Raw genomic sequence first — 22286 nt, 5'->3', positions numbered from 1 at the left:
GAATATTTCTGTCACTCCAAAAAGATCCCTTGTGCCCATTAGCAGTCAATCCCCATTACTATCTCCAGGCTTAGACAATCACTTATCTACTTTCTGTCTTGTAGATTTGCCCTTTCTTGTCATTTCATATAAATTGACTCCTACAGTATGCAGTCTTTTGTGTCTGACTTCTTTCACTTAGCGTAATGTTTTTGAGGTTCACCCATGTTGTAGCATATGTTGCTCAATAATATTCCACTATATGAGTATGCCACATTTTGTTTATCCATGAACCATTTGATAGACATTTGGATTGTTTTCACTTTGGGGCTATTCTGTGTGGAGAGTTTTCATTTCTAATATCTCCATATTTTCATTTCTTTTTCTTGCATGATTGCACTGGCTAGAACCTCCAGTAAATATTGAATAGAAGCAGTGTGAGCAGACATCCCTGCCAATCTTTTCCCAGTTCCCTGTCTGAAGGGGAAGGGATTTAGTCTTTACTGGATTAGATATGAGCTTTGGGTTTTTTGTAGATCAGGTTGAGGGTGTTCCCTTCTATCCTTAGTTTGTGGAGCATTTTTATCATGAATGGGTCTTGGATTTTACCAAATGCTTTTTCTTTACATGTCAAGAGGATTGTATGGTTTTTGTCCTTTATTATTATGGTGTGTTACCTTGATTGAATGTTGAATATTCAGTCTTTCATTCTAGGTATAATTCCCATTTGGTCGTGATGTATAATCCTTTAAACATATTAATGGAATTGGTTTGCTAGTATTTTCTTGAGGATTTTTGCATGTATATTCACAAAAGATACTGTTCTGTAGTTTTCTTTCTTTCTTTCTTTCTTTCTTTTCTTTTCTTTTCTTTTCTTTTCTTTTTTGCTTTTAATAAATGTTTATTTTTGAGAGAGTGAGCAGGGAAGGGACAAAGGATCCAAAGCGGGCTCTGTGTTGACAGCAGTGAGCCCAGTGTGGGACTCAAACTCACAGTGAGATCATGACCTGAGCTGAAGTTAGGTGCTCAACTGACTGAGCCACCCAGGTGCCCCTGTTCGGTAGTTTTCTTATGAGATCTTTGGTTTTGGTATCAGAGTAATGTTGTTTTCATAGAGTGAGTTAGGAAATGTTCCCTTCTCTGTATTCTAGAAGAATGCTCAAAGAATTGATACCACTTATTTAAATGTTTTATAGAATTCATCAATGAAGTCATTTAGGCTTTTCTTTATGGACAGATTTTTAATTGACTGATTCACTTTCTTTACTTGCTATATAGGTCTCCAGATTTTCTCTTTGTGTGTTACGGTTTTTAGAAATTGTAGTCAAATATACACAACATAAGATTAACTAACTTTTAACCATTTTTAAGCTACAGTTCAGCTGCATTAAGTACATTCACATTGTTGTGTGACCATCACCGTTGATCTCCAGACATCACTTAGCATAATATCTTCAAGGTTTGTCCATGTTGTAGCATGTGTCAGAATTTTCTTCCTTTTCAAGGCTGAATAATACTCCATCAACCGTGTATAACACATTTTGTTTATCCATTCATCTGTCTGTGTACGCTTAGGTCATTTGTACCTTTTGGCTATTGCAAATAAAACTGTTTTGAACATGGATGTACAAATACCTCTTCAGATCTCTGTTTGAATTCTTTGGGATATATTCCCAGAAATAAAATTGCTAGATCACATGGTAATTCTCAGTTTAACTTTTTGAGGAATGAACACACTTGTTTTTCACAGCATATGCACCTGCACCATTTTACAGTCTGAGCAGTAAGACACAGGTGTTCTAATTTCTCCACATCTTCACTACTTGCCAACACTTGTCATTTTCAGTTGTTTTGATAATACCCATCCTATTGGGTGTGAACTAGTTTCTCGCTGTGACTTTGATTTACATTTCCGTAATGTTTGGTGATGTTGAGCATCTTTTTGTATTTTTTTAGATAGGTAATACATGTACATTGTTTAACTTTTAAAAAGGGTAAACTGTACAACAAGTTTAAGGGACAAAAAAAAAATGAAGAGATCTCCTATCTGTGTCTTCCTCCCCATGAGCAGTCTCAGTGATCAGTTTCTTGTGTACCCTTCAGAGATATTCTGTGGACTTACATATATAAAATTTCCATCCTTTTTAAAAATTTTTTTTACATACACGGTGAGATCCCACCCACACTGGTTTTGTGAATTCCTTTTTCTTTTTTAAGTTAGAAATGCATCTTACCTATCATTTCATATCAATATCTACCACGGCTTCATTTTATAAAACACTATATAATCATACCTAATGAGTCAGAGTCTGCATTCGATAAGATCTTGGGTCATCTGTTTTCACAATACTTTCATGCTAGGCAATAAAATATTTTCAGTGCTCCTTTCAGATACTTTAAAAATATTTCTAACAGACATTTTGTATTTTCATTGTCTAAAGGCTGAGTTTAGAATTATGGATGTTGGGCTGGAAGATACAGTTCTCCTCCGTGCACCTACATCCCTCACAATGATTTTGAAATCATTCATTGTTTAGGGCATGGTTTTGTTGATAATATAAGACATAACATGAAATTAGTGTCAACATATCTCAAAAATATATCATACTATTGCTAGAAAAAAAAATCAGTTGGTAGTCTTTTATTGTTTAGATATACCATAATTTATCTGGCCAAACCTTCAGTGATGAGCATTTCATTGTTTCCAATCTTTTGCAATTAGAAATCATGTTGCAGGATGATCTCCTTTGTGAGCATCTCTAGATGTATGTAGGATACATTTCTGGGTGAAATGGGTGTCTCAAAGGGTATGTGCATTTTTTATTTCATTTTATTGCCAAAATGCCCCCATAGAGACCTATCAGATTACACTCTGCAGCAGCATAGCCCGGTGTACCACTGCAATGTAACCATCACACTGTCTTATATTTTTCTCACTGAAAAGTGAAAAAATAGTGTGTCATTAGACTTTAAAAAATTTTTTCCTCCTAGGTGTAAGATGTAGAACATACTTCTATGTGTTTACAAAAGCATCTATGTTTCTATTTCCTTCTCAACTCTTTTATCCCACTTGATCTATTAATTTTACAGTACTTAAACTATTTCATCTTTTGTAGTTTTAGAGTGTATTTTAATATCTTATAGTACTTGTTCCCACTCATTGCTCTTCACTTTAGAATTTTCCAGGGGCGCCTGGGTGGCGTGGTCGGTTAAGCGTCCGACTTCAGCCAGGTCACGATCTCGCGGTCCGTGAGTTCGAGCCCCGCGTCGGGCTCTGGGCTGATGGCTCAGAGCCTGGAGCCTGTTTCTGATTCTGTGTTTCCCTCTTTCTCTGCCCCTCCCCCGTTCATGCTCTGTCTCTCTCTGTCCCAAAAATAAATAAACGTTGAAAAAAAAAAAATTAAAAAAAAAAAAAAAAGAATTTTCCAGACTGCTGTCAAACATTTATTTTTTGTATAAAATTTAGAATTTTAGATGTCACATAAAATTTAGAATTTTAGATGTCATATAAAATTTAAATTTTAGATGTCATATAAAATTTAAAATTATTAGTTCCCACTAAAATATTTCTATTTTTATTGGAATCGGGTTAAATTTATAAAATGTAAGGAGAGAAGTGACTTATTTCTTTCAACATATAATTGAGTCTAAGAACAAATGTGGTTTCCTTTAAATCTTAAACATCTTTTTTTGTTGTTACTGTAATTGGAATCTTTTCCTACATAGTTTACATATAAGATGGGTATTTCTTTCTTGTATTCTCTCTACAGCCCCTTGTTGAATTGTTTTAATTTTTAGTAGTTTTTCCAACTAATTCTTATGGGTCTTCCAGGTGTATAACTTTGCAGAGAATCTTTTTTTTTTTTTAATGTTTATTTATTTTTGAGACAGAGACAGAGCATGAACGGGGAGGGTCAGAGAGAGAGGGAGACACAGAATCCAAAGCAGGCTCCAGGCTCTGAGCTGTCAGCACAGAGCCCGACACGGGACTCGTGAAATCATGACCTGAGCCGAAGTCGGATGCTTAACCGACTGAGCTGCACAGGCGCCCCATAGCAGAGAATCTTTTTAAACTCATTGTTTTCCTGTGATGTAATGACATTGGCTTATACTTGCAGGATAGTTTGGAACAGGAGTGGTAGTGGTAGGCCTCTCTGTTCTATTTCTGACACGAATGGATATGCTGCTTTAATTCGACATGTCACTATTAGATCAACTTTTGGCTTGAAATTTTTGTATATTTTAATTTACATGCTGTAACTAGCTACTTTCTTGCTCTAGAATTTTCTAGCCACTAAGAAAGTGAGATTCTTTCACATAGACCAACAATAAGTTATTTTTTAAGGGGAAGATCTATTTGTGTTGTAGGGTATTGTTTGTTCTAGTCAGCTAATTATATCTTGCAAGCCATTTCCAGAGTTTTGAGAAAACAATGGTTTTTAGAACTTAAAGTCTTGGGTGGTGTATAGCAGATTCACAGAAGTAAAAGACTTCTGTGACCTTAAGAGAAAATTGCAGGGTTTCCTTAGAAAACAGAACAGCCAGAAATAGTTTCTCTGTCTGTACTTAAGAGACAGGCCTGATAAAGGCAAGAAATGTAAACAAATCGGTCTGTTAAAATAAACATAATTACCCCACCACCAACAACAAAAAAAATCTCTGTAGAAACAAAAGGGTTCAGAGCCCTAGGCAGGGGCTTATTTATTTTAAGCTGTGTTTGATTCAAGCTCTGTAGATCCAGTAGGAAGAAACTGTTGATGAATGGCTATGTGATAGTTAAAATTAACAGAAAAGAGAAGAAGTAACAAAAATCCTTTGTTTGGCTGTACAATCCAACAAATGCTACTAAATGCCTATCACATACAAAACCTCCTTGATGTCATGGGACATACTAAAGATGAGTAAGAGATAGATCCTACTATCAATAACTCACTATTTAACAAACCATGGATACAGTATATTATGTATATGTATACTGTGTACGTATGTGAGAGTGTATGTAGTTTTAGTAACAGACTTTGATAAAAGGCAGTAGTAGGGTTTGTAAGTTTAGGATTATGAAGGATGTATTGCAACCAGAAAATCAAAGTTGTCTAGAAGAGTAAAATCTGAGTTGGCCTTGAAAGGTATGCTGGCTGGCAAATATGTCAGAAGAGTTTTGTGTCACTGCCATTGGAGTCAGGGGTGAACTTTCTGAGAAACAAAAGTTAGAAAGGTAGATTGAAGCCACAGTGGTGGCTTTGAATACGAGACTTAGTGGTTTGGAGAGTCACAGAGTAAGGATATTTACATATATATATATATTTCAATGAAGTTTTGGAGCTTTAAAGTAAGAATGTTTAAACACCTAGAGTTTTTAATTTATCCCTTTGGAAATCTAGGTCAAAGGAATTGGAAGAACTATATTTTACACACTTAAGAAAAACTTCGGAATGTGAAATCAGAAAAGTATGGTTCATTGCAGTTACAGAAAATATTTTGAAAAGTGAAATATAATCAGGAAGCATTAGGAAAGATAGCAAATGCATCAAAGTAAGCACAAAGTCAGAATTACCCTACTTAGGACAAGATTTTTCTAAGTACTTTACGAGGACCTCATAAGCAATAACAGAATTCATAAATACATCAGAAGGTGAAAGGGATTTGGAGAATCAGTGGGACAAATTGATGGGCACCATAGAAGAACAATACCCAGATAGGAAAAAAAGGAGAGAACAGAAACAGTGAATTCCTTGACATTCACCTCTATTGAGAAAAAGCTGGGCAAGGGTCCCATTCCTACAGAATTGATAAATGCATAGAATATTCTTGGTTACATCGACAGCTTGAATATAGATAAATCACTAGAAAGTGTGATGCTGTCCTTGGATTTTTTTAAATATAATTTTCGTACATTTAAACTAGCATAAATTTCAAGTGTGCTTATAGTTTGATGAATTTTTATCTAGTTATGCATTCATGTGTGTTCTCATTTATGTCTGGCTTCTTTAACTCAACACATTGTTGACCTGAAAGTTTTGGAGGATGAAATTGTTGACTTGTTGGCTAACCTATGCCCCCCCCCCCCCACCATGATAAAGAGCAATTTGTAGAGGACTGGCAAGCTGCCTGTGAGATTACCATCTCTTTGTAGGGTTCTTGAAGGAACCCTGAGAAATTCAGCCTGGTAAAACCTATTTCTGGGCTTGGCAAGCCACTGCAATTCAGTGGGAGACTGTCGGGCAAACACAACATGGTTTCTTTTAAAAAGAAATCAATCTGAATTTGATCAGAGTTCTGCAGAGGGACTAAATAAAACTTGGTTTTTAATTCACTCGAATTTTTAGAATGCTTTTCTGAAAATAAAAATAACTATTGTAGAATCAGTACATAATTTTTTTTTTCATAATATGATTGAAAGATATAAAGGAGGAAACAAAAATCACCTGTAATCTCACTGCTTAGAGTAATCACCGTTTAACATTTTGCCAGGTAATCTGTGGTGGATGTGTGCACTGATATCCTATATCAGTAACTCTAAAGTTAGAAATCTCTTAGGATTAGATTCCACTCTGAATGATAGGAAGCTTGAAATAATCATGGCTTAAATAGGGTTGATGTTTGTTTCTCTCTTACATAATGAAGTCTGAGGGTAAATAGTCCAGAGCTGATATAACAGGTCCATCATCCTTAGACACCTTATTGCCACCATCTTCAATATGTGGCTTACTCTTTGTGATCCAGTGTGACTTTTTCATCTAAGGCCATCAAGTCCTTATTTCGAGGAAGGAGGAAGAGGCAAAGAAAGACGCCTTCCCTTTGTTAGTTTCTCAGAGTTGCATATACCACTTTGATCTATCTTTTTGACCAGAATTTACATTGCTAATCTAGTTGCAAGAGAGACTAGCTAGGAAATAGCCTTTATTCCAGGTGGCCATAATTCCAGCTGAGATTTGGGTTTCTCCTTTAAAAGGACAGAAGGAGATACAGATAATGGGACAATAGTGTCACAAGCATTTCCATTTTAAATATGTATGTCGCTCATTTGGAGCATTTTATAGTATTGCATTATGTGGATTTATTCTGCTGTTGAATATTTTGGTTTCCATCCCCTATTATCCTGCACAATGCTGAAGACAACATATTTTTATTTACCCCTTTTTTTTTTTTTGCACCCACCTGATTTTTGTCTTACTGTAAGTAAATTCCTTAAGTAAAATTGCAAGGTCAAGGACTACACATGCACATTTTAAATTTTGATTCAATTCTGCTTTTCAGAAGTCCTTTCATTTTCACCTACCAGAAATAATTGAGTTTCCATTTCCCCATGTCCTCATGATTAGTTTTTTTATGTGAGTGTTTGGACAAACCATTTCCTCTCTGTAGTTTTAATCTACACTTCATTACTTGTAGGTTGATTAGCTTTGCATTTGTTTTTGGTGTTTTGTGATTTCAGTATTTTGTTGGCCTTCGTTTGCAAATTGCCTGTTTCTGATTTTGGCTCATTTTTCTCTTGGAATCTTTGTCTTTTTCTCAGTTATTAGAGTTCTTCATATATTAAGGATGTCAATTCCTGGTTTTATAGTTTTTGCCAGTATATCTTTTTTTTTTTTTTTTGCCTTGTTTTGTTTCTCACATAAATAAACACATCTATTGTTATTTTCTTCAGGATCATGGCTTTAGGATGACACTTAAAAGTCCTTTTCCACCCCAAGATTATATCAAATATTTCCCTAAAGTTTTAGAATTTCTCTCTAGTATTCCATACAAAGATTTTTAAAGAAATACTTTATCAACTACAACAAACTGAAAATCAAAATCAAACTGCTTTCCCCAGTAAGTGTGGGTCTCCCTGTTGCCATTTTTGCAGGCTCAGTATTAATTAGTAAAAGAAGCTGTCTCTTCTATTCTCTCCCAAGGACCCAGATGGTACAGGCAAATGAAAACTTTTTTTTTTAATGTTTATTTCTTTTGAGAGAGAGAGAGAGAGAAGGAGCAGGGGAGGGGCAGAGAGAGGGGGAGACAGAGAATCTCAAGCAGGCTCTGCACTGCCAGCACGAGCCTGACAAGGGCTCAAATTCATGAAGTAGATCAGGACCTAAGCCGAAATCAAAAGTCAGAGGCTTAACTGACTGAGCTACCCAGGTGTCCCAAAAACCCTTTCCTTTACTCTGATCCCTGACATGTTAACTGGTGTGATTAGTAGGAAATTTTTTGATTGAAAAGCCTTTTCTAGACCCCAAAACATTGCTGATTGCCTGATTTTTGTCCAGACATAAATGCATGTGAGGGACCCAGCATAAAGTGTTCAATAAATGGTAGCTGTTTTTATAAACTTCTTCACTTAATCAAAAGCAGTTTTTAAATCCATTTCTTTGAAAATCTAAAGGACTAAAAGGGGTCCCCTAATTATATCTGACACCTTCCCACTAAACAGCACAGTTTTGTCAGCATTGAAAGTCTGTTCAGTTAGGTAACACCTCTTGCCAGTTACCTACCCACGTGCCTCAGGGAACTCCCTAGTGACCATGGTATCTGTGCCCTCTCCTTCACAGTTGACTTTGATGTCCACATTTGTCTGGACACTGAAGTTTGAACCAATGCATTATCTGTGGTTTGGGTTGGGGGAGTGCACAACGTTTTTATTTTTATTTTTTTAATGTAATTTATTGTCAAATTGGCTAACAATTTTGGTTTTGGGGATAGATTCCCATGGTTCATCGCTTACATACAACACTCAGTTCTCATCCCAACATAACATGACTAGAATAAACTAGCTTACTCTTGAATTAATGTTAAACGAATAATGATTCTCCTTGTTGATGCTGATCTTCTTAGCCACTTACTGGTGTACCATTTTATTAACCTTTTTCCTTTTTTCTCACCCATTGTCATTGCTGTGGATTTTCAGCAACTCGTATAAATTCTATTGTCCTTAACTTGCCTCTGCTTCTAAATTATTCATCCCATAAATAATACTTGTAGTTTCCATATCTCTCTCTCCCTTTTTAATGGTATCTTTACTTTTATCCATCATATTCATATGTTGCTTTTTACTAGCACTTTTATCACCCTTGCTACTTTTGTTCTTATAGGACATACTGGGTTAATAATGTTCATTAAACACCTGAGAACCAATCTCAAATAAAACAAACATTATGGAACAGAAGCATCATGTAGGCCTGTCGTGTATGATCTTTAATGCAGTTTCTTTTTGGTGGTGGTGGACCACAGCTTTTGCTTTGAAGTGTAGATATATCCATAGTGTGAAAGATTAGGTTAGAGTAGTACTTATTTTTTTAATTTATTATCATTAACTATTTCTAACCTTATCTTTATATCCCATATTCCTTATTTCCTTTCCTCTAAATGCTGTTACCTGTTTGCTGTCAACCTTTTAAAATGTTGTCTCTAATAGAAACTTCTGTGGTAATTGCTCTGTATTCCCAAAGAGAAAAAAAAAATGTCTTGGTTCTTCCCCCCATTCCCCCAAAAATCTGGTTGAAATCTGGTTTTAAAAAGAATTCAAGGGGCACCTGGGTGGCCAACTTCGGCTCTGGTCATGATGTCACAGTTTATGGGTTTGAGCCCTGTGTCAGGCTCTGCTGACAGCTCAGAGCCTGGAGGCTGTCTCCGGTTCTGTGTCTCCCTCTCTCTCTGCCCCTCCCCCACTCGCACTCTGTGTCTCTCTCTCTCTCTCTCTCAAAAATAAACACCAAAAATAAAAATTTAAAAAGAACTCAAGAGTGTACAAGAAGTAGCTAAAGTAGAAAGTGAAAGTTGCAGTATTGTCAACCACCCTCTCCCCTGCAGTAACCACTTTTACCAGTTTGGTATATGCGCTCAGTCTTTTTTAATTACATCTATATATTTACATAAATGAGGTCATGTGCGTAGCTCTGTGAATTTCTTTACCATCAACTCTAATTACTTTGTAACATATTAAAGTTCTCGTACCAGACAGCCAATGATGTTTGCTCCCAAGCCAACTCCTGCCTATTTTCCCTCTCTCTTTAATATTGACTGCCAACATTCCCACCCTTCCTGAACTTAAGTTGGGCTGTTTTCTTTCTATGACCACTCTCCGCTGCTTTATGCATTTACTGAAGAGTCAAGTCAGAGAAGAGGATAAGCATGAAGGAGCAGCCATAAGTGTCAATTCCCCAGCTGTGTGTGTTATCTAGCCATTCTCCAACCAGAAAGTGGTTTCACTGTGTTCACCATGCATGCTGCAGATTCTCTGCTCAAATGGAAAATTATCCCTCTATCCAGCTGTGTAGTCAGCTTGACAGTGAGTATGATTGGCACATTTAACAGCTCTCCTGCAAGATAGAATCAAGATGGAAAGCGAAAGAAAGTGCAAGATTACCAAATAAAATTGAGATGTATTTATAGAAATCTCTGAGTGTTGGAGAGCCTTGCCGAAAATTCTTAGCAGGGGTAATAGTTCCAAATTAGGCAAATTTGGCTCAGCGGTAACCATTTTTAACTCAGGATGGTGTGGTACAAGGTGGAGATTCTCAATAAAGTGTGCTCTCTTTCCCTGCGGCACTAAGAATCTTATACATCTCTATTGGGGCATAGAGTATCTCCTAGTGAGCTGTAACTATCCATGGCAACAAGTGCATGTACACTCAGGGGTGTTGGTTCAAAGAAAGTTCACAAGCCCTGTTAAGAGCTAGGTTCCTCATTTTTCAAAGAGGTATTTGGACTAGATGATCTTATAAATTGTGTATTATGTTTTCAGAAAGTCAATTGTAAACAACACAGTGGTATAAACACATCTTGATGACAGGTTATATAAAAGAGTGAGGGTTCGGTCCACCCAGGGAAATGATGGAATGATGAAAAGGAACATTTTTGCGTTAAGAGAGAGGTTAGAAATAATCTAATTAAGTCTCATTCATCAGGTAAAGAAATTTGAGGCCCAGAGAATTTAGGGATTTGGACTAATAACAAATTAGAGGCAAAGTTAAAAACTAATACTTTATGCCTAGAACTAATCACAGCCCAGCAATAAAATCTGACTGATTTTTTTTTTTAAGCTAAAAATAAATTTCTACTTTGGAAAACAGTTTGGTAGTTTCTTATAAAGTTAAACATATAACCCAGAAATGTCACTATTAAGTATTTACCCAAGAGAAATGAAATTATATGCCCCTACAAAAACCTATAATGTAAATGTCTTATAACTGCTTTATTAATACTTGGCAAAAACTGGAACAGCAACCCAAATGTCCATCAGCTTGTGAATGCACAAGCCAATTCTGGTACATCCATACATTGGAATACTTTTTAGCAATAAAAGGGAATGACCTGCTGAGAGCAACAAGAAGGATGAATCTCAAAAACATTATGCTTGTAGTATATGAAATTTCGAGTTGCTCAGCCTCCTTGCCAGCTCTGGTCAGTCTTTCACTTTGACCCTTGTAGTAAAAGTGTAGTGGTATCCTATTGTGGTTTTAATTTGTATTTCTCTAAGGACTAATATTGAGCATCTTTTCATTTGAAAAGATTTGAAGTTGTAAGGATTTTATTTTATTTTATTTTATTTTATTTATTTTATTTTATTTTATTTTCTGCTTTCAAGTTCTTTATGAGATACGTGTTTTGCAAGTATATTCTCCCAGTCTGAGTTATCTTACATTTTCTGAAGAGTGTCTTTTGAAGAACTAAAGTTTCAAGTTTCAATTGAGTTCAATTTATAGATTTTCTGTTATGGTTCTTGTTCTGTGTCTAATCTAAAATTTTTGGCTAACCTAAAGCACAAAGATTTTCCTCTGTTTTACTAGAGTCGCCCTGTCCAGTAGAGTATCCACCAGCGGTATATGGCTATTAAACACAAAGTTGTTATTATGACTAAGGAACTGAAATTTAAAATGTATTTTAATTAAACTTTAAAGGCTGATACTCAGGGCACATAGGTAGCTTAGTCAGTTGAGCTTCGGCTCAGTCAGATGACTTCGGCTCAGGTCATCATATCCCGGTTCGTGGGTTCAATCCCTGCATCAGGCTCTGTGCTGACAGCTCAGAGCCTGGAGCCTGCTTCAGATTCTGTGTCTCCCTCTCTCTCTACCCCTCCCCTGCACACACTCTGTCTGTCTGTGTCTCTCTCTCTCTCAAAAACGAATAAATGTTTAAAAAAAATTTTAATAAAAGCTGATAATTCAATTATTGAGAAAATTTTAAGTATGTTTGGAAGAACTTGAGTATGTGGATCTACTTTTTCAACTGTAAGTTTTATGAAGTCTCAGTACATACTAAGTATTTCAGATGAAAATTTATCATCTGAATTGAAATATGCTGCAAGTATAATGTTAACACTAGATTTTGGAGACTTGGTACCGTAAAGTAATGTAAAAATGTCTCGTTAATATTTTATATCAATTCTATGTTGAAAATTTAGATATATTGGGTTAAATGAAATATAGTACTAAAATTAATTTCACCTGTTCCTTTTACTTTCTTAATTTGCCTACTAGAAAATTAAAAATTATGTATGTATTTATATTGCATGTACTTCCCAGAAGTTTTTATTGTTTTATCTCTTACATTTAGTTCTATGATCCATTCCAAGTTTAAAGGCCCCTTTAACCTCAATATTTTATGATTTTTATGGAAGCTAAGAGTCCAATGAACATAAGCAAGGCTGGGAAAAAGAATTAAATTTTTTTTTTTAATCTGTAGATTTTATCATTAGGAAATATATTTTTTAATGTTAAAATGCACTAGGGTACAACTTCTCAGGGATATAGAAATGACAGTGTCAGTAGTCTTAATTAGTAGTCAGTAAGTCAGTAGTCTTAATCCCAAGCTGTCTGCCTTAGAAGTAAGCTAGCAAGGGTTAGTGGTACAACAGGAAAGCAATATTGAGGGAAAAGATGACTAGAACAAATTATAGTCACTTTTGTTTCTAAGATTCTTAAGTTTTTTTCCTATCCATATTAAATATATTGCTCTTAATATAGTACACTATCATAGGTTTCCTACTAGTATATTAGTGGAAAGATTTAAGAGAAAGCAGTTAGAACTTGTGCTGGTTTGAGTGCACATTCAGTCTGTTATTAATTGTGTGATCTTGGGCCTTGACAGTCAAGTTAGTATCAATAACATTTATTCAGTTGTTGGGAAAGGACTAATTAAATACTGGATAGAAAATATTTGTCAGTAATTCTTATTGTTTGTGAAGGTAATTCATACAGTGAAGTTTCCAGTTGCTACTCCTTTTCTGAGCTGTGGTCTAATTTTATTTTTAGAATTCCTTTTCAAGTGTCAGCATTACTGTGTATTTTTATGAATATGTATATCTTATAAATATAGCCATCATATTAATATAACATTTCTGGTAATTAAATAACGCTCAACATCACTTGAAAAACTTCTTGTAAAATTATAAAGCCTTGCCAAATCTTGTTAGGGAAGTGTTTTACTAAACTTCATAAGACTAGGAAGCATCAAGGAGTTCACTGAAGGCACTAACATAATCTCAAAATTTTAGGCTAAAAATCTGGGAGTTATCTTTATTTCTTTCCTTTCCCCCTGCCCAAGGCCATATCTTGTACCATGAGACTTTTGTCATAAGGAAAACAGCACTACAGATTTTGACAATGGTAGGAAAGGTATAATTAAATAATTCTGGTGTCTGCGGAAGTTTCTGGTAACAATACAGAAAAGACACCTTAGCACTTGTTACTAATATTAAATAGTTGTAAATAGTTTGCCTTTTTTAAAAAACCAGATCTCCTTGCTCCCCTTAACCCCTTTTTAAAGACATAGTTATATCTAAGGTTAAAATCACCAACCTTTGCTTTTCCTCCCTTACTACTTTCCTCAAGTTGATGTGCATCATACCTATACATGCCTTTATTAGCTTAGTATATTTAAAGTATGTATTCAATATTATTAGTATTGCCAAATTCTTGAGAGTTACACCAATTTATACTCCATTTTTGCTATATTCTCTTCAGTACTTAGCATCATTAGTCCATTTGCTCATTATCATCTTATTTTGCATTTCCCTGATTCTAGTGATTTTGAGCTTTTTATATCTACATTTATTGCCCACTCTTGTTTCCTCATTTCTATTGGGTTTTTAAATCTTTTTTTGTTGATTTATATGAATTTTTTATACTGAATAGGTTACAAATAAAAAGCACTAGTGAAGTTATTAGCAATAACTTATTAGTTATTAGTTTATTAGTGCTTTTTTATTAACACGTGTAGGAAATATCCTCTCCCAATCTCTGGGTTGTGTTTTCACTCTGTTAATGGTGTCTTTTGAATATTTTCATTTTACTTTATTAATTTTTTAATGTCTATTTTTGAGAGAGAGAGCAAGCGAGAGCGGGGGAGGGGCAGAGAGCGATGGAGACAGAATCTGAAGCAGGCTCCAGGCTCTGGGCTGTCAGCACAGATTCTGACACAGGACTCAAACTCACAGACCACAAGATCATGACCTGAGCCAAAGTTGGACACAACCTGCTGAGCCACCCAGGCGCCCTGAAGATTTTCATTTTAAAGTACTGTAGTCAGGTTTCTTAATCTTTGTCTTATTTGTACTTTTTTGTCTCTGAAGAAAGTCTCCACTACCCTAGGGTAGTAAAGAACTTACCCTCTTTTTATTTTTCACTAAAAGTTTTAAATTTTTTGCCTTTGTACCTTAAGTATTTAAGTCATCTGGAATTAATTTTTGTGTATGGTATGAAGTAAGTTTTTTCAGATGGGTTGCAAACTTCCCCAGCATTATATATTAGAAATGCCACATTTATCATATGGCAAGCCCTGGATATGTGTCTGTTTGCTGGACTGTTTATTTCTATTTCATTTGTCCATTAACTATCACAGTTCAGCATCCTACTGTTAATGACATTATAGTTAAGTTGTAATATCAGAAAATTTAAGTCTTCTTCACTAATCATTGGTCTTTAGTTTTTTCCTAGGTAATCTTAGCCCTTGACTCTTTGATATGATTCTTAAACTCTATAAAAAAGTAGTGAGAACTGCTATTTTTGCAAAAGTTTATTTTCCTTTCCAATTAATATTATCTCTGACAAGAGTTTTATAAAATTTTTTGGTAAAGATTTTACACTTTTTTACTTTTATGGTGCATTTAAATTTTTGCCATATAAATGGTATTCTAATTTTTAACTCTTATTACTTTTTACTAATTGTTTATTGTTGGCATGTAATAGCTTAATTAAGGGGCGCCTGGGTGGCTCAGTTGGTTGGGCGTCTGACATCAGCTCAGGTCATGATCTCATGGTTTGTGAATTCGAGCCCCATGTTGGGCTCTGTGCTGACAGCTCAGAGCCTGGAGCCTGCTTCAGATTCTGTGTGTCTCTCTGTCTGCCTCTGCCCTGCTCCACACTCTGTCTCTCTCAAAAATAAATAAACATTAAAAAAAATTTTTTTAATAAAAAATAAATAAAATAACTCAATTAATTTTGGTACTTTGATTTTTGTATCCAGCAACCTTGATGAACTCTCTTATTAGCTGTAATAGTTTGTTTTCAGAGTGTCTTTTAATCATATCAACTGGGAACAATGACTTTTTGTTTCTCCATTTCTAATCATCTTTTTTAGTTTTCTTGTCTTATTGCATTATATAGCATTTCCAGGTATAGTGTTGAATTTAAGCAGTCATAGTGAGTATCCTTGTTTTGTTCTTGACTATAAGTTTTGTGTACTTCATCACTATGATAAAGGATTTGGTTATGAACCTTTTATCAAATTAAAGAAATACCCTTCCATTTATAGTTTGCTAGGAGTTTCTGCCTAGAATCAATGTTGTGGTTTTCAAATATATTTTCTGAATCTATTGAGATTTGTTTTTTCCTATACTCGTTTATATCTGAATTATATTAATAGGTTTTCTAATGTTGTACCAGGAAGCAAAACCATTACACAAAAATCAATTGGCTAAAAGTATTTTTTTTAATATTGTATTTGAATCAGAAGCAACGAAAGTCACTTCTTTATTTCACTGCCAGGGAGAAAAGCAAACTAAACCTGTTTCCTCTTTGCTCATAGATCTCCATAATGAATATATGACTTAGTTAAGTAGACAAAGGAGAAAAAGGAAATAAATGGTGATATCATTTATAACTTATTTCATTAACACAATTGCCTATAAAAAGCAGTTCATTTATAGTGCTGTGCAATTGTCCCAAACAATATCAAAGAGCTTTTGGCATTAATTCAACCTAAAGTTATAGTTTACATTAAAGATAATGAAAAGTAATTTCAGAGCAAAACTACTTTACAGTGAAAGAATCCTAATACTTTTTTTTTTTTAACGGAAGAGAACACCCAACAAAAGAAAATTTCTGTTATGATGGATTATAGACTAATTTAATATTGTGATTTACTTGGGATCTTTGCTTTATCTTACATTAGCCAGCTAACTAATTTTCTTTGTTCTCAACTAGATTATAAATTCAGTCTATGTTCTTATCAATTCACATTGTGTCCTTTTAGAGCACATTATCTCTGCCAAAAAAAAAAAAAAAACTTGTTTTTTTAAATCTCTGATGATTCTTTTTTCTCTGTGTTACATGAAATGCCATGGTGGTTAAGTGTACTCTTTCTGGATCTCACTGTCCTGCATTCGAGTCCTGATACAGCTCTTACAACTTTGGGAACATGTGCAAATTTCATAATCTCTGTGTCTCATTTTCTTCATTTGTAAGATAGGAATACACTTCCTACCTCATAACTTTCTTGAGAGGATTAAAGAAGTTAAATATAAAGTTTTTACAGAGTGCCTTACACTGCAAAAAACACCATATCAAAATAACTGTGTATATTGTTATTTTAAACAACACTAGGAAGTAGAAGAACATATATGATATTTTGGTCCATGATTCTTTCTGCAGAAGACAGCCAATTCTCTAAAATTCAGTTTGCTATGACCAAATTGCCAAGTGTACCAAATGTACTAATTTGTTAAATTTTCTGGTTTTGTTTTATGAAGTCTACAGTAATTCATACTGCTTTTGAAGATTTCTGTGAGGTTAATTTGGCCAGTTGTTATTTTGCCTTCGTAGCAGCTTTTGAAAGTATTAGAACTGCTGAAACCTGAGGTTGTGATCTGAGTCTTGTTAGTAATAGATGTAATATTCAGAAACACGTATTTCACAGTCAGTAATCTGAAACCTCCAAAGGGCTATGTGCCTAAGTGAAAGGAGAACTAGAAAAGTATCATTCACTTGCTCAAGAAGTCAATAAGGAAGATGGTCTCTGCAAGGAGCTTGAGCCAATTGCTTTGAGAGTGTTGAAGTCTGATTTATATAATGTTAACCACTTAATGGACTGAGCCACATAGGCGCCCTCGCCTGAGTGCATATTGTAATCAGCTGTACATTTAACAGCAGAAATTTCTAAAATGTAACAGAACAATAAAACTGAGAACATAAGTACAAATTGAAAAGCAGGGGAGCCTGGGTGGCTCAGTCAATTGATCATCCAACTTTGGCTCAAGTCATGATCTCATGGTTTCGTAGGTTTGAGCCCTGTGTCGGGCTCTGTGCTGACAGCTTGGAGCCTGGAGCCTGCTTCAGATTCTGTGTTTCTGTGTTTCCCTCTCTCTCTGTCCCTCCCCCGCTCATGCTCTCTCTCTGTCTCTAAAAAATAAATAATTTTTTAAAAAGTTAAAAAAAATTGAAAAGCAAAATATACTTAACATTATTGATAATTGAATAGTTGCTTATGTACTAAAGAAAAATATTTAAAAAAAATTTTTTTTACATTTATTTATTTTTGAGAGATAGAGCACAAGTGGGGGAGGGGCAGAGAGAGAATGAAACATAGAATCCGAAGCAGGCTCCAGGCTCTGAGCTGTCAGCACAGAGCCCAACGCGGGGCTCAAACTCAAAACCATGAGATCATGACCTGAGCCGAAGTCGGAGGCCTAACCGACTGAGCCACCCAGGCGCCCCAAGGGAAAATATTTTAAATTGTAAAGGAAGAAAAAATAAAATTAATAGAAGAAAAAAACACTGCATTGCTCCTGGCTTGAGAAATGTTATTGTATAATAAAATGGCAGCATTCTGTAAATTCACATATAGATTGAATGAAGTAGCCTCCATTGACATCTTTGGGGAACATGAGTCTTTAGAAGTCTAGTCATTCTAATTTACTTGAAAATATTACAAAATATAAATGTTACAGCATTGGTATTAAAAATGAAAAACAAGACCAGGGAATAGAACAGAGGCTTCAAAGATATAACTACAGGGGCGCCTGGGTGGCTCAGTTGGTTAAGCGGTCGACTTTGGCTCAGGTCATGATCTCGCAGTCTGTGAGTTTGAGCCCCGCATCGGGCTCTGTGCTGACAGCTCAGAGCCTGGAGCCTGTTTCAGATTCTGTGTCTCCCTCTCTCTGACCCTCCCCTGTACATACTCTGTCTCCCTGTCTCAAAAATAAATAAAACATTAAAAAAAATTTTTTTTTAAAATATATATATAACATATTACAGAACTTGGAGGTGTAACTTACAAACCAAGAATAACTTAAAGGTGAAAGGAATCACCTTTAATGAATTTTGCTAGGACCCTGAGGAAAATGGACTTAGGTTTTTGTCCCTGTTGTGGATAAGAGATCAATTTAGGACTATTTACAAAAATCTATTTTCAGAGATCAGTTAGGTTTGTCACCATAATAGCTATTCTTCTGAAATGTGTCAGTATCAGAAGGAAAGCAGCAAAGGCAGAATAAGGATAGTTGTTAAACATATCCAAGTTGAGTAATAGGAGTTTATTATACTAGTTTTGCTTACTTGTATATTTGGGATTTTCCATAATTTTTTTAATGAAAGTAAAAAAAAAATGGGAAAGATATATAGTGTGTATAACTGATAAAATTTTTATCCAAAAATATAAACAACGTTTATATATGTTAAACATATATGTTCTATAACCACATTCTATTTATTCAGTGGAAAAAAAGGGATCAACAGGCAGACAATGAAGTATTGATAATAAATCATTACACAGAAAAACCTGCAGCTTTGGTATTAGCTAGAAATAAAATTAACATGAAAGCATTGGTGTGTGTTTATTAAGGTAGAAAAAAAATTGTGAAACCTTATGTTGGCTAGAATATTCACTTACGTACTTGGTAGTGACTGTATCTAACTAGAGGGAAAACTAGCAATAGACGGTATTTATAAAATTGTTCACTCACTGTACCTACTCTTCTGGGATAACAAGTATCTAAGACATTAGTGAATGCTACTATAGAATAGAATTTCTTCTCTAAAACGCTGTCGATTTAGGTGGCCCCCCAAATTAAGTGGCCTTTTCAGTCCCTTAATGGTTCTGTAACTAGCAGTAAACACACTGTTTCCATTCATTTAGGCACTGTTTCCATTCATTTAGACCTCACAACTTAAGGAGGGTAGTGTCTATCTGCATCTTACAGATAGGAGGATTCAGTCTTTGCAAAATGAAGTGATTTTCCCCAAATCACATGTTAATAATGAGCTCAACCAGGATCTGAGCCCAGGCAGTCTTATTTCAGACCCCCTGCTTTAAATCATTTCTCCAAACTCCCTCTCAGAATTAAAACCTTGTATCAAGTAGTTGACTTTCCTTTTGAGGGCCATGTAATTGCTTTAAGATGGCTACTATTAACATTCAGCTTCATTTTAGTATAGCTTCTAGATGGTTTTGACCATAATGCTGATGGGAATAAGCAGTGAAACAGATCTTCTGATATATAACTGATGTCATTGTAAATAGGTACGGCCTTTTTTGGAAAGCCTTTTGGCAGCATATTTCAAGAGCCATAAAATGCTCACATTTTTTGACCTAGTTAATGCCATTTCTGGGAATCCTCTAAAGAAATAGTCTAATATGGAAAAAGCCATAAGCACTACAGTGATCACCACAGCCATGTTTGTAATAGAGCAACTGGAAGCAACCCTGAATGTTCGTCAGTAGAGGAATGATTAAACACACCATGGTATATTTACTTAGGCAGCCAATAAAAATGAAGTGTGATGCAGCACAAAGAAAACAGGCATCTTGAGTTGTCAAAGTAGCACACAGCAGTATGTTTACAAAAATTACATTCTTTACAAATATGAAAAAAAGATGGAATAGAAAACTGTGTAATATTTTTTCTTTCTGCTGTTTTTCAAGCTTTTTGTAATATAAATTTATTCCTAACCTTAAGATTTAAATCACATGATTACCTAGTGTTTTTGTGTATTCGTCTCCTAACCCTCACTAGATTATAACAACTGCTTGATTATAAGCTGTGTGGTTGCAGGCTGCATGTTAAAAAACACACAGAGAGCATCACTGGACACAGGCAGACTTCAAGAACCTTGCAGGTGCTTCATTTACTGGTTGCATGAACCTCGGCCAGTCACTCTGTCTCAGCTGACTCATTTGACCCATGAAGTGAGCAGTGCAGTTTGCACAGCATGACTAGAGTCTTTGGAGTCAGGGGACCTTACTGTGTCTGTCTTTGGCTCTTAGACAAGTAGCTCAAACTTTGTAAAGCTCAATTTCCTCATCCATAAAAATGGAGCTAGTGAGATCAAGGTCTGGCACTCCTTTAGTAGATGCTCTGAAAATGTTCCTTCCATTCAATTATGGCACTTATAAAGTGTTCCTCACCTTTCTCTTTGCATGACAAGAGCAAATATAAAGTCTTTCAGCTAACTTCTTTTGTCTGAAATCTTTTGAGCAGCAGCTTTTATACGTCAGTCTTCTAGAGTAACTTGTTATCTGTAATTTAGAGTTAAGGATGAAGGAAGAAAAGATTTTGTCATTCAGTATGGCCAGCAAACTTTTCAGTTTTGTTGTAATCCTTTTCTTATCTGATTATAAAAAAAAGTAAGTGGCCATTGTTGAACATGTGAAAAACGTGGAATCCTGGAAGAAGAAAGCTATGCGATAATCTTCCCACCAAGAAATAACCATTATACATTTCATTTTATTTCTTCTTAATTTTTTCTAAATATGACTTTTTTTTTTAAGTAGAACTATAGGAAAGCTCTCATTAGATCGTTTGTATGTTTGCGGCAAGTTTATTATGACATTTTCTCTTTGCTTTGAGGTAGTGTACCTTTTTGTATTTTAATATTCATTTTTGAGAGGGAGACAGCACAAGTAGGGGAGGGGCAGAGAGAGAAGGAGACACAGAATCTGAAGCAGGCTCCATGGTCTGAGCTGTCAGCACAGAGCCCAATGCAGGGCGTGAACCCACAAACAACAAGATCATGACCTGAGCTGAAGTCAGACACTTAACTGACTGAGCCACTCAAGCGCCCCAAGATAGCTTACCTTTAACAAGTAATTCTTATAAAGAGATAAAGACCAAACTAGCAATAGGGAACCAGATGGAGGATGGGGTAAGGATAGCTCTGTCTTAATTAGTAGGACAATTTTTTCTGTAATTCTGATACCTGTCAAAGAATGTACTTATGTAAAGTATAATTACCCGAATCATACTTCCTGGACTTTTTTAGGACAATTACAATTTTAAATAACTTGTGATATTTTCATTGCAGGTTATCTTGTACCATTTCAGACCATGAGTTGTGAAGTTTGGTCTGGAAAATATAATCACCAGACATAAACTTGGAATAAAAAAAAAAAAAAAAAGCTTGCAGAATAACCACAATTTCTTGGCTCTTGTCCTTATCATTTTTAGAACATGCAGTTTTAAAAAATCGTCAGTCCCTGTAACATCCTCTGGAGAAAAGGGGGAAATTTATCCAGTGACAGAACCAACAGAGCAGCAAATACCTAGAAAGGCAGCCTGACCTACTGTGTCTGTGCGGGGCCAGGCATTGATGCCACATTACCCTGACTTGTGTTGAGCTTGTACTGAAATCAGAAAGAGAGAATGTTACTTGTTGAGGGATTAAGAACGTTGATCCTTCCATTTCTGGGCTTTGCTGTTCAAGGCAGGCTTCTCCGGAATGACTTTAAAGGTGGGGGGAAAGGTGTTTTCCTTCTTCCATTTCTTTTCTTCACAGCAGTAGTAGAATTATGAAAGGTGACAGAGTACATCCTATATAAATAATTTTCATTGTGGCATATCTGTCATCCCCACTACATCGAGGAAGACATGAGAAATGTTTGAGGTCAGTGTATTGTCTTGCCTCATCACTCTCCTTGGAATATGCCACTGTGGGTTGTGCCCTTTTCACTTTTGAGGTCTGCTTCCACAGGCAAGAGACTGTTGATTGGTTGGGAGTAGGTGCCCCTCACTCCTGCTTTAGAATCTGCACATCAGGACAGTCACTTGTCCTTTTGAGTCTTGTCTTCTGACAAGGAAGGGCCATAACTCCTTACTGATACTTGCTTGTTAA

General features: G+C 35.4%; 1 protein-coding gene across 1 annotated transcript in view; it reads left to right on the top strand.

Moving 5' to 3' along the window:
• The window catches only part of INTS9 (integrator complex subunit 9), a 102240-nt gene that overhangs the window by 8487 nt on the left and 71467 nt on the right, over positions 1-22286 (top strand). The gene's annotated exons all lie outside the window — the stretch shown is intronic.

This window comes from Prionailurus bengalensis, chromosome B1 (genome assembly GCF_016509475.1).
Source record: "Prionailurus bengalensis isolate Pbe53 chromosome B1, Fcat_Pben_1.1_paternal_pri, whole genome shotgun sequence".
NCBI classification, from domain to species: Eukaryota; Metazoa; Chordata; class Mammalia; order Carnivora; family Felidae; genus Prionailurus; species Prionailurus bengalensis.
This window is presented reverse-complemented; position numbering and strand designations above follow the sequence as displayed.